This window comes from Antedon bifida, chromosome 6 (genome assembly GCF_963402885.1).
Source record: "Antedon bifida chromosome 6, ecAntBifi1.1, whole genome shotgun sequence".
In the NCBI taxonomy this organism is placed as follows: domain Eukaryota; kingdom Metazoa; phylum Echinodermata; class Crinoidea; order Comatulida; family Antedonidae; genus Antedon; species Antedon bifida.
The window spans coordinates 8,503,387-8,516,462 of NC_136231.1; the positions used below are offsets into that span (position 1 = coordinate 8,503,387).

Below are 13,076 nucleotides of genomic sequence, written 5' to 3' on the forward strand. Positions count from 1 at the left end.
TTCAATTATGTTTTTATGACAGTAACTATAAGATCTATCTAAGGTATAATCTTGAACCGCAAGTAACCGAATGTCTACAACCGTACCAGGTTGCCTGGGAATATCTGGTGTCGTACACCTGTGTTTATCTTTTTAATAATCCTAAAATATAGTCTTTTTTAAATGTTTAGATTTTGACAAAATGTGTTTATACTGTTGATGATAGTATAAGTAAATAAATTCAAACTGTAACCGAAGTTAATCGAAAGTTTTTCAACTAAACTGCCTTGAAAACAACGGTTCTCGTCCGATCATTGAAGTTAAACAAGTTGTTGTTCAAAGACATGTTTGTTGTTGTATGTTGCTGCTGTGGTGACCGTACAAACGTCACTGTACTACGCGGGCGTCCACTTGTGTGCGCGTTTGCTTCTTAGCAACAAAGCGGCCTGAAGCTTTTGTACATGCCGCTATTGTGTTATGCTTCTTTGTACAGTGTTATTGTTTCTTTTATATTGTCTTTTTATTAATTAAAAAACGCCCAACTCAGTAACCGAATGTCTACGACCATACCACGTTGAAAACACCGGTTCTCGTCCGATCACCGCAGTTAAACAACGTCGGGCCTGGTTAGTACTTGGATGGGAGACCGCCTGGGAATACCTGGTGTCGTAGACCTATGTTTAACTTTTTTTAAATTATACTAAACAAAGTTTATTTTACCTTTCAATTATGTGTTTCTTGAACAGAAGTGTGTGCAAATACCAAAGTCATGGTTTCAGCAGCTGCTAATTTGAATCCTAGAAAATGTTCTATAATAAATTCCAAAAGTATTAGGTTATAGGATATATGTGTTTGTAGAGATTAAGACAGTGACTATAAGATCTCTATAATCTTGAACCGCAAGTTAGCGAATGTCTACAACCATACCACGTTGAAAACACCGGTTCTCGTCCGATCACCGCAGTTAAACAACGTCGGGCCTGGTTAGTACTTGGATGGGAGACCGCCTGGGAATACCTGGTGTCGTAGACCTATGTTTAACTTTTTTAAATTATACTAAACAAAATTTGTTTTACCTTTCAATTATGTTTTTATGACAGTAACAATAAGATCTATCTGAGGTATAATCTTGAACCGCAAGTAACCGAATGTCTACAACCATACCACGTTGAAAACACCGGTTCTCGTCCGATCACCGCAGTTAAACAACGTCGGGCCTGGTTAGTACTTGGATGGGAGACCGCCTGGGAATACCTGGTGTCGTAGACCTATGTTTAACTTTTTTTTAAATTATACTAAACAAAGTTTATTTTACCTTTCAATTATGTTTTTATGACAGTAACTATAAGATCTATCTAAGGTATAATCTTGAACCGCAAGTAACCGAATGTCTACAACCGTACCAGGTTGCCTGGGAATATCTGGTGTCGTACACCTGTGTTTATCTTTTTAATAATCCTAAAATATAGTCTTTTTTAAATGTTTAGATTTTGACAAAATGTGTTTATACTGTTGATGATAGTATAAGTAAATAAATTCAAACTGTAACCGAAGTTAATCGAAAGTTTTTCAACTAAACTGCCTTGAAAACAACGGTTCTCGTCCGATCATTGAAGTTAAACAAGTTGTTGTTCAAAGACATGTTTGTTGTTGTATGTTGCTGCTGTGGTGACGGTACAAACGTCACTGTACTACGCGGGCGTCCACTTGTGTGCGCGTTTGCTTCTTAGCAACAAAGCGGCCTGAAGCTTTTGTACATGCCGCTATTGTGTTATGCTTCTTTGTACAGTGTTATTGTTTCTTTTATATTGTCTTTTTATTAATTAAAAAACGCCCAACTCAGTAACCGAATGTCTACGACCATACCACGTTGACAACACCGGTTCTCGTCCGATCACCGCAGTTAAACAACGTCGGGCCTGGTTAGTACTTGGATGGGAGACCGCCTGGGAATACCTGGTGTCGTAGACCTATGTTTAACTTTTTTAAATTATACTAAACAAAATTTGTTTTACCTTTCAATTATGTTTTTATGACAGTAACAATAAGATCTATCTAAGGTATAATCTTGAACCGCAAGTAACCGAATGTCTACAACCATACCACGTTGAAAACACCGGTTCTCGTCCGATCACCGCAGTTAAACAACGTCGGGCCTGGTTAGTACTTGGATGGGAGACCGCCTGGGAATACCTGGTGTCGTAGACCTATGTTTAACTTTTTTTAAAATTATACTAAACAAAGTTTATTTTACCTTTCAATTATGTTTTTATGACAGTAACTATAAGATCTATCTAAGGTATAATCTTGAACCGCAAGTAACCGAATGTCTACAACCGTACCAGGTTGCCTGGGAATATCTGGTGTCGTACACCTGTGTTTATCTTTTTAATAATCCTAAAATATAGTCTTTTTTAAATGTTTAGATTTTGACAAATGTGTTTATACTGTTGATGATAGTATAAGTAAATAAATTCAAACTGTAACCGAAGTTAATCGAAAGTTTTTCAACTAAACTGCCTTGAAAACAACGGTTCTCGTCCGATCATTGAAGTTAAACAAGTTGTTGTTCAAAGACATGTTTGTTGTTGTATGTTGCTGCTGTGGTGACCGTACAAACGTCACTGTACTACGCGGGCGTCCACTTGTTTGCGCGTTTGCTTCTTAGCAACAAAGCGGCCTGAAGCGTTTGTACATGCCGCTATTGTGTTATGCTTCTTTGTACAGTGTTATTGTTTCTTTTATATTGTCTTTTTATTAATTAAAAAACGCCCAACTCAGTAACCGAATGTCTACGACCATACCACGTTGACAACACCGGTTCTCGTCCGATCACCGCAGTTAAACAACGTCGGGCCTGGTTAGTACTTGGATGGGAGACCGCCTGGGAATACCTGGTGTCGTAGACCTATGTTTAACTTTTTTTAAAATTATACTAAACAAAGTTTATTTTACCTTTCAATTATGTTTTTATGACAGTAACTATAAGATCTATCTAAGGTATAATCTTGAACCGCAAGTAACCGAATGTCTACAACCGTACCAGGTTGCCTGGGAATATCTGGTGTCGTACACCTGTGTTTATCTTTTTAATAATCCTAAAATATAGTCTTTTTTAAATGTTTAGATTTTGACAAAATGTGTTTATACTGTTGATGATAGTATAAGTAAATAAATTCAAACTGTAACCGAAGTTAATCGAAAGTTTTTCAACTAAACTGCCTTGAAAACAACGGTTCTCGTCCGATCATTGAAGTTAAACAAGTTGTTGTTCAAAGACATGTTTGTTGTTGTATGTTGCTGCTGTGGTGACCGTACAAACGTCACTGTACTACGCGGGCGTCCACTTGTTTGCGCGTTTGCTTCTTAGCAACAAAGCGGCCTGAAGCGTTTGTACATGCCGCTATTGTGTTATGCTTCTTTGTACAGTGTTATTGTTTCTTTTATATTGTCTTTTTATTAATTAAAAAACGCCCAACTCAGTAACCGAATGTCTACGACCATACCACGTTGACAACACCGGTTCTCGTCCGATCACCGCAGTTAAACAACGTCGGGCCTGGTTAGTACTTGGATGGGAGACCGCCTGGGAATACCTGGTGTCGTAGACCTATGTTTAACTTTTTTTTAAATTATACTAAACAAAGTTTATTTTACCTTTCAATTATGTGTTTCTTGAACAGAAGTGTGTGCAAATACCAAAGTCATGGTTTCAGCAGCTGCTAATTTGAATCCTAGAAAATGTTCTATAATAAATTCCAAAGGTATTAGGTTATAGGATATATGTGTTTGTAGAGATTAAGACAGTAACTATAAGATCTCTATAATCTTGAACCGCAAGTAAACGAATGTCTACAACCATACCACGTTGAAAACACCGGTTCTCGTCCGATCACCGCAGTTAAACAACGTCGGGCCTGGTTAGTACTTGGATGGGAGACCGCCTGGGAATACCTGGTGTCGTAGACCTATGTTTAACTTTTTTAAATTATACTAAACAAAATTTGTTTTACCTTTCAATTATGTTTTTATGACAGTAACAATAAGATCTATCTAAGGTATAATCTTGAACCGCAAGTAACCGAATGTCTACAACCATACCACGTTGAAAACACCGGTTCTCGTCCGATCACCGCAGTTAAACAACGTCGGGCCTGGTTAGTACTTGGATGGGAGACCGCCTGGGAATACCTGGTGTCGTAGACCTATGTTTAACTTTTTTTAAAATTATACTAAACAAAGTTTATTTTACCTTTCAATTATGTTTTTATGACAGTAACTATAAGATCTATCTAAGGTATAATCTTGAACCGCAAGTAACCGAATGTCTACAACCGTACCAGGTTGCCTGGGAATATCTGGTGTCGTACACCTGTGTTTATCTTTTTAATAATCCTAAAATATAGTCTTTTTTAAATGTTTAGATTTTGACAAATGTGTTTATACTGTTGATGATAGTATAAGTAAATAAATTCAAACTGTAACCGAAGTTAATCGAAAGTTTTTCAACTAAACTGCCTTGAAAACAACGGTTCTCGTCCGATCATTGAAGTTAAACAAGTTGTTGTTCAAAGACATGTTTGTTGTTGTATGTTGCTGCTGTGGTGACCGTACAAACGTCACTGTACTACGCGGGCGTCCACTTGTTTGCGCGTTTGCTTCTTAGCAACAAAGCGGCCTGAAGCGTTTGTACATGCCGCTATTGTGTTATGCTTCTTTGTACAGTGTTATTGTTTCTTTTATATTGTCTTTTTATTAATTAAAAAACGCCCAACTCAGTAACCGAATGTCTACGACCATACCACGTTGACAACACCGGTTCTCGTCCGATCACCGCAGTTAAACAACGTCGGGCCTGGTTAGTACTTGGATGGGAGACCGCCTGGGAATACCTGGTGTCGTAGACCTATGTTTAACTTTTTTTTAAATTATACTAAACAAAGTTTATTTTACCTTTCAATTATGTTTTTATGACAGTAACTATAAGATCTATCTAAGGTATAATCTTGAACCGCAAGTAACCGAATGTCTACAACCGTACCAGGTTGCCTGGGAATATCTGGTGTCGTACACCTGTGTTTATCTTTTTAATAATCCTAAAATATAGTCTTTTTTAAATGTTTAGATTTTGACAAAATGTGTTTATACTGTTGATGATAGTATAAGTAAATAAATTCAAACTGTAACCGAAGTTAATCGAAAGTTTTTCAACTAAACTGCCTTGAAAACAACGGTTCTCGTCCGATCATTGAAGTTAAACAAGTTGTTGTTCAAAGACATGTTTGTTGTTGTATGTTGCTGCTGTGGTGACCGTACAAACGTCACTGTACTACGCGGGCGTCCACTTGTTTGCGCGTTTGCTTCTTAGCAACAAAGCGGCCTGAAGCGTTTGTACATGCCGCTATTGTGTTATGCTTCTTTGTACAGTGTTATTGTTTCTTTTATATTGTCTTTTTATTAATTAAAAAACGCCCAACTCAGTAACCGAATGTCTACGACCATACCACGTTGACAACACCGGTTCTCGTCCGATCACCGCAGTTAAACAACGTCGGGCCTGGTTAGTACTTGGATGGGAGACCGCCTGGGAATACCTGGTGTCGTAGACCTATGTTTAACTTTTTTTTAAATTATACTAAACAAAGTTTATTTTACCTTTCAATTATGTTTTTATGACAGTAACTATAAGATCTATCTAAGGTATAATCTTGAACCGCAAGTAACCGAATGTCTACAACCGTACCAGGTTGCCTGGGAATATCTGGTGTCGTACACCTGTGTTTATCTTTTTAATAATCCTAAAATATAGTCTTTTTTAAATGTTTAGATTTTGACAAAATGTGTTTATACTGTTGATGATAGTATAAGTAAATAAATTCAAACTGTAACCGAAGTTAATCGAAAGTTTTTCAACTAAACTGCCTTGAAAACAACGGTTCTCGTCCGATCATTGAAGTTAAACAAGTTGTTGTTCAAAGACATGTTTGTTGTTGTATGTTGCTGCTGTGGTGACCGTACAAACGTCACTGTACTACGCGGGCGTCCACTTGTGTGCGCGTTTGCTTCTTAGCAACAAAGCGGCCTGAAGCTTTTGTACATGCCGCTATTGTGTTATGCTTCTTTGTACAGTGTTATTGTTTCTTTTATATTGTCTTTTTATTAATTAAAAAACGCCCAACTCAGTAACCGAATGTCTACGACCATACCACGTTGAAAACACCGGTTCTCGTCCGATCACCGCAGTTAAACAACGTCGGGCCTGGTTAGTACTTGGATGGGAGACCGCCTGGGAATACCTGGTGTCGTAGACCTATGTTTAACTTTTTTTAAATTATACTAAACAAAGTTTATTTTACCTTTCAATTATGTGTTTCTTGAACAGAAGTGTGTGCAAATACCAAAGTCATGGTTTCAGCAGCTGCTAATTTGAATCCTAGAAAATGTTCTATAATAAATTCCAAAAGTATTAGGTTATAGGATATATGTGTTTGTAGAGATTAAGACAGTGACTATAAGATCTCTATAATCTTGAACCGCAAGTTAGCGAATGTCTACAACCATACCACGTTGAAAACACCGGTTCTCGTCCGATCACCGCAGTTAAACAACGTCGGGCCTGGTTAGTACTTGGATGGGAGACCGCCTGGGAATACCTGGTGTCGTAGACCTATGTTTAACTTTTTTAAATTATACTAAACAAAATTTGTTTTACCTTTCAATTATGTTTTTATGACAGTAACAATAAGATCTATCTGAGGTATAATCTTGAACCGCAAGTAACCGAATGTCTACAACCATACCACGTTGAAAACACCGGTTCTCGTCCGATCACCGCAGTTAAACAACGTCGGGCCTGGTTAGTACTTGGATGGGAGACCGCCTGGGAATACCTGGTGTCGTAGACCTATGTTTAACTTTTTTTTAAATTATACTAAACAAAGTTTATTTTACCTTTCAATTATGTTTTTATGACAGTAACTATAAGATCTATCTAAGGTATAATCTTGAACCGCAAGTAACCGAATGTCTACAACCGTACCAGGTTGCCTGGGAATATCTGGTGTCGTACACCTGTGTTTATCTTTTTAATAATCCTAAAATATAGTCTTTTTTAAATGTTTAGATTTTGACAAAATGTGTTTATACTGTTGATGATAGTATAAGTAAATAAATTCAAACTGTAACCGAAGTTAATCGAAAGTTTTTCAACTAAACTGCCTTGAAAACAACGGTTCTCGTCCGATCATTGAAGTTAAACAAGTTGTTGTTCAAAGACATGTTTGTTGTTGTATGTTGCTGCTGTGGTGACGGTACAAACGTCACTGTACTACGCGGGCGTCCACTTGTGTGCGCGTTTGCTTCTTAGCAACAAAGCGGCCTGAAGCTTTTGTACATGCCGCTATTGTGTTATGCTTCTTTGTACAGTGTTATTGTTTCTTTTATATTGTCTTTTTATTAATTAAAAAACGCCCAACTCAGTAACCGAATGTCTACGACCATACCACGTTGACAACACCGGTTCTCGTCCGATCACCGCAGTTAAACAACGTCGGGCCTGGTTAGTACTTGGATGGGAGACCGCCTGGGAATACCTGGTGTCGTAGACTTATGTTTAACTTTTTTTAAATTATACTAAACAAAGTTTATTTTACCTTTCAATTATGTGTTTCTTGAACAGAAGTGTGTGCAAATACCAAAGTCATGGTTTCAGCAGCTGCTAATTTGAATCCTAGAAAATGTTCTATAATAAATTCCAAAGGTATTAGGTTATAGGATATATGTGTTTGTAGAGATTAAGACAGTAACTATAAGATCTCTATAATCTTGAACCGCAAGTTAACGAATGTCTACAACCATACCACGTTGAAAACACCGGTTCTCGTCCGATCACCGCAGTTAAACAACGTCGGGCCTGGTTAGTACTTGGATGGGAGACCGCCTGGGAATACCTGGTGTCGTAGACCTATGTTTAACTTTTTTAAATTATACTAAACAAAATTTGTTTTACCTTTCAATTATGTTTTTATGACAGTAACAATAAGATCTATCTAAGGTATAATCTTGAACCGCAAGTAACCGAATGTCTACAACCGTACCAGGTTGCCTGGGAATATCTGGTGTCGTACACCTGTGTTTATCTTTTTAATAATCCTAAAATATAGTCTTTTTTAAATGTTTAGATTTTGACAAAATGTGTTTATACTGTTGATGATAGTATAAGTAAATAAATTCAAACTGTAACCGAAGTGAATCGAAAGTTTTTCAACTAAACTGCCTTGAAAACAACGGTTCTCGTCCGATCATTGAAGTTAAACAAGTTGTTGTTCAAAGACATGTTTGTTGTTGTATGTTGCTGCTGTGGTGACCGTACAAACGTCACTGTACTACGCGGGCGTCCACTTGTGTGCGCGTTTGCTTCTTAGCAACAAAGCGGCCTGAAGCTTTTGTACATGCCGCTATTGTGTTATGCTTCTTTGTACAGTGTTATTGTTTCTTTTATATTGTCTTTTTATTAATTAAAAAACGCCCAACTCAGTAACCGAATGTCTACGACCATACCACGTTGACAACACCGGTTCTCGTCCGATCACCGCAGTTAAACAACGTCGGGCCTGGTTAGTACTTGGATGGGAGACCGCCTGGGAATACCTGGTGTCGTAGACTTATGTTTAACTTTTTTTAAATTATACTAAACAAAGTTTATTTTACCTTTCAATATGTGTTTCTTGAACAGAAGTGTGTGCAAATACCAAAGTCATGGTTTCAGCAGCTGCTAATTTGAATCCTAGAAAATGTTCTATAATAAATTCCAAAGGTATTAGGTTATAGGATATATGTGTTTGTAGAGATTAAGACAGTAACTATAAGATCTCTATAATCTTGAACCGCAAGTTAACGAATGTCTACAACCATACCACGTTGAAAACACCGGTTCTCGTCCGATCACCGCAGTTAAACAACGTCGGGCCTGGTTAGTACTTGGATGGGAGACCGCCTGGGAATACCTGGTGTCGTAGACCTATGTTTAACTTTTTTAAATTATACTAAACAAAATTTGTTTTACCTTTCAATTATGTTTTTATGACAGTAACAATAAGATCTATCTAAGGTATAATCTTGAACCGCAAGTAACCGAATGTCTACAACCATACCACGTTGAAAACACCGGTTCTCGTCCGATCACCGCAGTTAAACAACGTCGGGCCTGGTTAGTACTTGGATGGGAGACCGCCTGGGAATACCTGGTGTCGTAGACCTATGTTTAACTTTTTTTTAAATTATACTAAACAAAGTTTATTTTACCTTTCAATTATGTTTTTATGACAGTAACTATAAGATCTATCTAAGGTATAATCTTGAACCGCAAGTAACCGAATGTCTACAACCGTACCAGGTTGCCTGGGAATATCTGGTGTCGTACACCTGTGTTTATCTTTTTAATAATCCTAAAATATAGTCTTTTTTAAATGTTTAGATTTTGACAAATGTGTTTATACTGTTGATGATAGTATAAGTAAATAAATTCAAACTGTAACCGAAGTTAATCGAAAGTTTTTCAACTAAACTGCCTTGAAAACAACGGTTCTCGTCCGATCATTGAAGTTAAACAAGTTGTTGTTCAAAGACATGTTTGTTGTTGTATGTTGCTGCTGTGGTGACCGTACAAACGTCACTGTACTACGCGGGCGTCCACTTGTTTGCGCGTTTGCTTCTTAGCAACAAAGCGGCCTGAAGCGTTTGTACATGCCGCTATTGTGTTATGCTTCTTTGTACAGTGTTATTGTTTCTTTTATATTGTCTTTTTATTAATTAAAAAACGCCCAACTCAGTAACCGAATGTCTACGACCATACCACGTTGACAACACCGGTTCTCGTCCGATCACCGCAGTTAAACAACGTCGGGCCTGGTTAGTACTTGGATGGGAGACCGCCTGGGAATACCTGGTGTCGTAGACCTATGTTTAACTTTTTTTAAAATTATACTAAACAAAGTTTATTTTACCTTTCAATTATGTTTTTATGACAGTAACTATAAGATCTATCTAAGGTATAATCTTGAACCGCAAGTAACCGAATGTCTACAACCGTACCAGGTTGCCTGGGAATATCTGGTGTCGTACACCTGTGTTTATCTTTTTAATAATCCTAAAATATAGTCTTTTTTAAATGTTTAGATTTTGACAAAATGTGTTTATACTGTTGATGATAGTATAAGTAAATAAATTCAAACTGTAACCGAAGTTAATCGAAAGTTTTTCAACTAAACTGCCTTGAAAACAACGGTTCTCGTCCGATCATTGAAGTTAAACAAGTTGTTGTTCAAAGACATGTTTGTTGTTGTATGTTGCTGCTGTGGTGACCGTACAAACGTCACTGTACTACGCGGGCGTCCACTTGTGTGCGCGTTTGCTTCTTAGCAACAAAGCGGCCTGAAGCTTTTGTACATGCCGCTATTGTGTTATGCTTCTTTGTACAGTGTTATTGTTTCTTTTATATTGTCTTTTTATTAATTAAAAAACGCCCAACTCAGTAACCGAATGTCTACGACCATACCACGTTGAAAACACCGGTTCTCGTCCGATCACCGCAGTTAAACAACGTCGGGCCTGGTTAGTACTTGGATGGGAGACCGCCTGGGAATACCTGGTGTCGTAGACCTATGTTTAACTTTTTTTAAAATTATACTAAACAAAGTTTATTTTACCTTTCAATTATGTTTTTATGACAGTAACTATAAGATCTATCTAAGGTATAATCTTGAACCGCAAGTAACCGAATGTCTACAACCGTACCAGGTTGCCTGGGAATATCTGGTGTCGTACACCTGTGTTTATCTTTTTAATAATCCTAAAATATAGTCTTTTTTAAATGTTTAGATTTTGACAAAATGTGTTTATACTGTTGATGATAGTATAAGTAAATAAATTCAAACTGTAACCGAAGTTAATCGAAAGTTTTTCAACTAAACTGCCTTGAAAACAACGGTTCTCGTCCGATCATTGAAGTTAAACAAGTTGTTGTTCAAAGACATGTTTGTTGTTGTATGTTGCTGCTGTGGTGACCGTACAAACGTCACTGTACTACGCGGGCGTCCACTTGTTTGCGCGTTTGCTTCTTAGCAACAAAGCGGCCTGAAGCGTTTGTACATGCCGCTATTGTGTTATGCTTCTTTGTACAGTGTTATTGTTTCTTTTATATTGTCTTTTTATTAATTAAAAAACGCCCAACTCAGTAACCGAATGTCTACGACCATACCACGTTGACAACACCGGTTCTCGTCCGATCACCGCAGTTAAACAACGTCGGGCCTGGTTAGTACTTGGATGGGAGACCGCCTGGGAATACCTGGTGTCGTAGACCTATGTTTAACTTTTTTTTAAATTATACTAAACAAAGTTTATTTTACCTTTCAATTATGTTTTTATGACAGTAACTATAAGATCTATCTAAGGTATAATCTTGAACCGCAAGTAACCGAATGTCTACAACCGTACCAGGTTGCCTGGGAATATCTGGTGTCGTACACCTGTGTTTATCTTTTTAATAATCCTAAAATATAGTCTTTTTTAAATGTTTAGATTTTGACAAAATGTGTTTATACTGTTGATGATAGTATAAGTAAATAAATTCAAACTGTAACCGAAGTTAATCGAAAGTTTTTCAACTAAACTGCCTTGAAAACAACGGTTCTCGTCCGATCATTGAAGTTAAACAAGTTGTTGTTCAAAGACATGTTTGTTGTTGTATGTTGCTGCTGTGGTGACCGTACAAACGTCACTGTACTACGCGGGCGTCCACTTGTGTGCGCGTTTGCTTCTTAGCAACAAAGCGGCCTGAAGCTTTTGTACATGCCGCTATTGTGTTATGCTTCTTTGTACAGTGTTATTGTTTCTTTTATATTGTCTTTTTATTAATTAAAAAACGCCCAACTCAGTAACCGAATGTCTACGACCATACCACGTTGAAAACACCGGTTCTCGTCCGATCACCGCAGTTAAACAACGTCGGGCCTGGTTAGTACTTGGATGGGAGACCGCCTGGGAATACCTGGTGTCGTAGACCTATGTTTAACTTTTTTTAAATTATACTAAACAAAGTTTATTTTACCTTTCAATTATGTGTTTCTTGAACAGAAGTGTGTGCAAATACCAAAGTCATGGTTTCAGCAGCTGCTAATTTGAATCCTAGAAAATGTTCTATAATAAATTCCAAAAGTATTAGGTTATAGGATATATGTGTTTGTAGAGATTAAGACAGTGACTATAAGATCTCTATAATCTTGAACCGCAAGTTAGCGAATGTCTACAACCATACCACGTTGAAAACACCGGTTCTCGTCCGATCACCGCAGTTAAACAACGTCGGGCCTGGTTAGTACTTGGATGGGAGACCGCCTGGGAATACCTGGTGTCGTAGACCTATGTTTAACTTTTTTAAATTATACTAAACAAAATTTGTTTTACCTTTCAATTATGTTTTTATGACAGTAACAATAAGATCTATCTGAGGTATAATCTTGAACCGCAAGTAACCGAATGTCTACAACCATACCACGTTGAAAACACCGGTTCTCGTCCGATCACCGCAGTTAAACAACGTCGGGCCTGGTTAGTACTTGGATGGGAGACCGCCTGGGAATACCTGGTGTCGTAGACCTATGTTTAACTTTTTTTTAAATTATACTAAACAAAGTTTATTTTACCTTTCAATTATGTTTTTATGACAGTAACTATAAGATCTATCTAAGGTATAATCTTGAACCGCAAGTAACCGAATGTCTACAACCGTACCAGGTTGCCTGGGAATATCTGGTGTCGTACACCTGTGTTTATCTTTTTAATAATCCTAAAATATAGTCTTTTTTAAATGTTTAGATTTTGACAAAATGTGTTTATACTGTTGATGATAGTATAAGTAAATAAATTCAAACTGTAACCGAAGTTAATCGAAAGTTTTTCAACTAAACTGCCTTGAAAACAACGGTTCTCGTCCGATCATTGAAGTTAAACAAGTTGTTGTTCAAAGACATGTTTGTTGTTGTATGTTGCTGCTGTGGTGACGGTACAAACGTCACTGTACTACGCGGGCGTCCACT

At 37.3% G+C, this 13,076-nt stretch overlaps 25 non-coding genes across 25 annotated transcripts; all 25 read left to right on the top strand.

Moving 5' to 3' along the window:
• The first annotated feature begins 535 nt into the window (after window positions 1-535).
• On the top strand, window positions 536-654 carry LOC144846833 (5S ribosomal RNA). The gene has a single exon (XR_013613416.1). It is a non-coding gene; the product is annotated as a 5S ribosomal RNA (ribosomal RNA).
• Window positions 655-892: 238 nt separating this feature from the next.
• LOC144846136 (5S ribosomal RNA) lies at window positions 893-1,011 on the top strand. Its single transcript, XR_013612764.1, has one exon. It is a non-coding gene; the product is annotated as a 5S ribosomal RNA (ribosomal RNA).
• A 118-nt stretch (window positions 1,012-1,129) lies between these two features.
• On the top strand, window positions 1,130-1,248 carry LOC144846137 (5S ribosomal RNA). Its single transcript, XR_013612765.1, has one exon. It is a non-coding gene; the product is annotated as a 5S ribosomal RNA (ribosomal RNA).
• Window positions 1,249-1,831: 583 nt separating this feature from the next.
• LOC144846824 (5S ribosomal RNA) lies at window positions 1,832-1,950 on the top strand. The gene has a single exon (XR_013613407.1). It is a non-coding gene; the product is annotated as a 5S ribosomal RNA (ribosomal RNA).
• Window positions 1,951-2,068: 118 nt separating this feature from the next.
• Window positions 2,069-2,187, top strand: LOC144846139 (5S ribosomal RNA). Its single transcript, XR_013612767.1, has one exon. It is a non-coding gene; the product is annotated as a 5S ribosomal RNA (ribosomal RNA).
• Window positions 2,188-2,769: 582 nt separating this feature from the next.
• Window positions 2,770-2,888, top strand: LOC144846825 (5S ribosomal RNA). Its single transcript, XR_013613408.1, has one exon. It is a non-coding gene; the product is annotated as a 5S ribosomal RNA (ribosomal RNA).
• Window positions 2,889-3,471: 583 nt separating this feature from the next.
• On the top strand, window positions 3,472-3,590 carry LOC144846826 (5S ribosomal RNA). Its single transcript, XR_013613409.1, has one exon. It is a non-coding gene; the product is annotated as a 5S ribosomal RNA (ribosomal RNA).
• Window positions 3,591-3,829: 239 nt separating this feature from the next.
• LOC144846140 (5S ribosomal RNA) lies at window positions 3,830-3,948 on the top strand. The gene has a single exon (XR_013612768.1). It is a non-coding gene; the product is annotated as a 5S ribosomal RNA (ribosomal RNA).
• A 118-nt stretch (window positions 3,949-4,066) lies between these two features.
• Window positions 4,067-4,185, top strand: LOC144846141 (5S ribosomal RNA). The gene has a single exon (XR_013612769.1). It is a non-coding gene; the product is annotated as a 5S ribosomal RNA (ribosomal RNA).
• Window positions 4,186-4,767: 582 nt separating this feature from the next.
• LOC144846827 (5S ribosomal RNA) lies at window positions 4,768-4,886 on the top strand. Its single transcript, XR_013613410.1, has one exon. It is a non-coding gene; the product is annotated as a 5S ribosomal RNA (ribosomal RNA).
• Window positions 4,887-5,469: 583 nt separating this feature from the next.
• Window positions 5,470-5,588, top strand: LOC144846828 (5S ribosomal RNA). The gene has a single exon (XR_013613411.1). It is a non-coding gene; the product is annotated as a 5S ribosomal RNA (ribosomal RNA).
• A 583-nt stretch (window positions 5,589-6,171) lies between these two features.
• On the top strand, window positions 6,172-6,290 carry LOC144846845 (5S ribosomal RNA). Its single transcript, XR_013613427.1, has one exon. It is a non-coding gene; the product is annotated as a 5S ribosomal RNA (ribosomal RNA).
• A 238-nt stretch (window positions 6,291-6,528) lies between these two features.
• LOC144846142 (5S ribosomal RNA) lies at window positions 6,529-6,647 on the top strand. The gene has a single exon (XR_013612770.1). It is a non-coding gene; the product is annotated as a 5S ribosomal RNA (ribosomal RNA).
• Window positions 6,648-6,765: 118 nt separating this feature from the next.
• Window positions 6,766-6,884, top strand: LOC144846143 (5S ribosomal RNA). Its single transcript, XR_013612771.1, has one exon. It is a non-coding gene; the product is annotated as a 5S ribosomal RNA (ribosomal RNA).
• Window positions 6,885-7,467: 583 nt separating this feature from the next.
• Window positions 7,468-7,586, top strand: LOC144847021 (5S ribosomal RNA). The gene has a single exon (XR_013613596.1). It is a non-coding gene; the product is annotated as a 5S ribosomal RNA (ribosomal RNA).
• A 238-nt stretch (window positions 7,587-7,824) lies between these two features.
• On the top strand, window positions 7,825-7,943 carry LOC144846144 (5S ribosomal RNA). Its single transcript, XR_013612772.1, has one exon. It is a non-coding gene; the product is annotated as a 5S ribosomal RNA (ribosomal RNA).
• Window positions 7,944-8,524: 581 nt separating this feature from the next.
• On the top strand, window positions 8,525-8,643 carry LOC144847022 (5S ribosomal RNA). The gene has a single exon (XR_013613597.1). It is a non-coding gene; the product is annotated as a 5S ribosomal RNA (ribosomal RNA).
• Window positions 8,644-8,880: 237 nt separating this feature from the next.
• Window positions 8,881-8,999, top strand: LOC144846145 (5S ribosomal RNA). Its single transcript, XR_013612773.1, has one exon. It is a non-coding gene; the product is annotated as a 5S ribosomal RNA (ribosomal RNA).
• Window positions 9,000-9,117: 118 nt separating this feature from the next.
• LOC144846146 (5S ribosomal RNA) lies at window positions 9,118-9,236 on the top strand. Its single transcript, XR_013612774.1, has one exon. It is a non-coding gene; the product is annotated as a 5S ribosomal RNA (ribosomal RNA).
• A 582-nt stretch (window positions 9,237-9,818) lies between these two features.
• LOC144846829 (5S ribosomal RNA) lies at window positions 9,819-9,937 on the top strand. Its single transcript, XR_013613412.1, has one exon. It is a non-coding gene; the product is annotated as a 5S ribosomal RNA (ribosomal RNA).
• Window positions 9,938-10,520: 583 nt separating this feature from the next.
• LOC144846857 (5S ribosomal RNA) lies at window positions 10,521-10,639 on the top strand. Its single transcript, XR_013613438.1, has one exon. It is a non-coding gene; the product is annotated as a 5S ribosomal RNA (ribosomal RNA).
• A 583-nt stretch (window positions 10,640-11,222) lies between these two features.
• LOC144846830 (5S ribosomal RNA) lies at window positions 11,223-11,341 on the top strand. The gene has a single exon (XR_013613413.1). It is a non-coding gene; the product is annotated as a 5S ribosomal RNA (ribosomal RNA).
• Window positions 11,342-11,924: 583 nt separating this feature from the next.
• Window positions 11,925-12,043, top strand: LOC144846868 (5S ribosomal RNA). The gene has a single exon (XR_013613449.1). It is a non-coding gene; the product is annotated as a 5S ribosomal RNA (ribosomal RNA).
• Window positions 12,044-12,281: 238 nt separating this feature from the next.
• LOC144846147 (5S ribosomal RNA) lies at window positions 12,282-12,400 on the top strand. Its single transcript, XR_013612775.1, has one exon. It is a non-coding gene; the product is annotated as a 5S ribosomal RNA (ribosomal RNA).
• A 118-nt stretch (window positions 12,401-12,518) lies between these two features.
• Window positions 12,519-12,637, top strand: LOC144846148 (5S ribosomal RNA). The gene has a single exon (XR_013612776.1). It is a non-coding gene; the product is annotated as a 5S ribosomal RNA (ribosomal RNA).
• The last annotated feature ends 439 nt before the right edge of the window (window positions 12,638-13,076 follow it).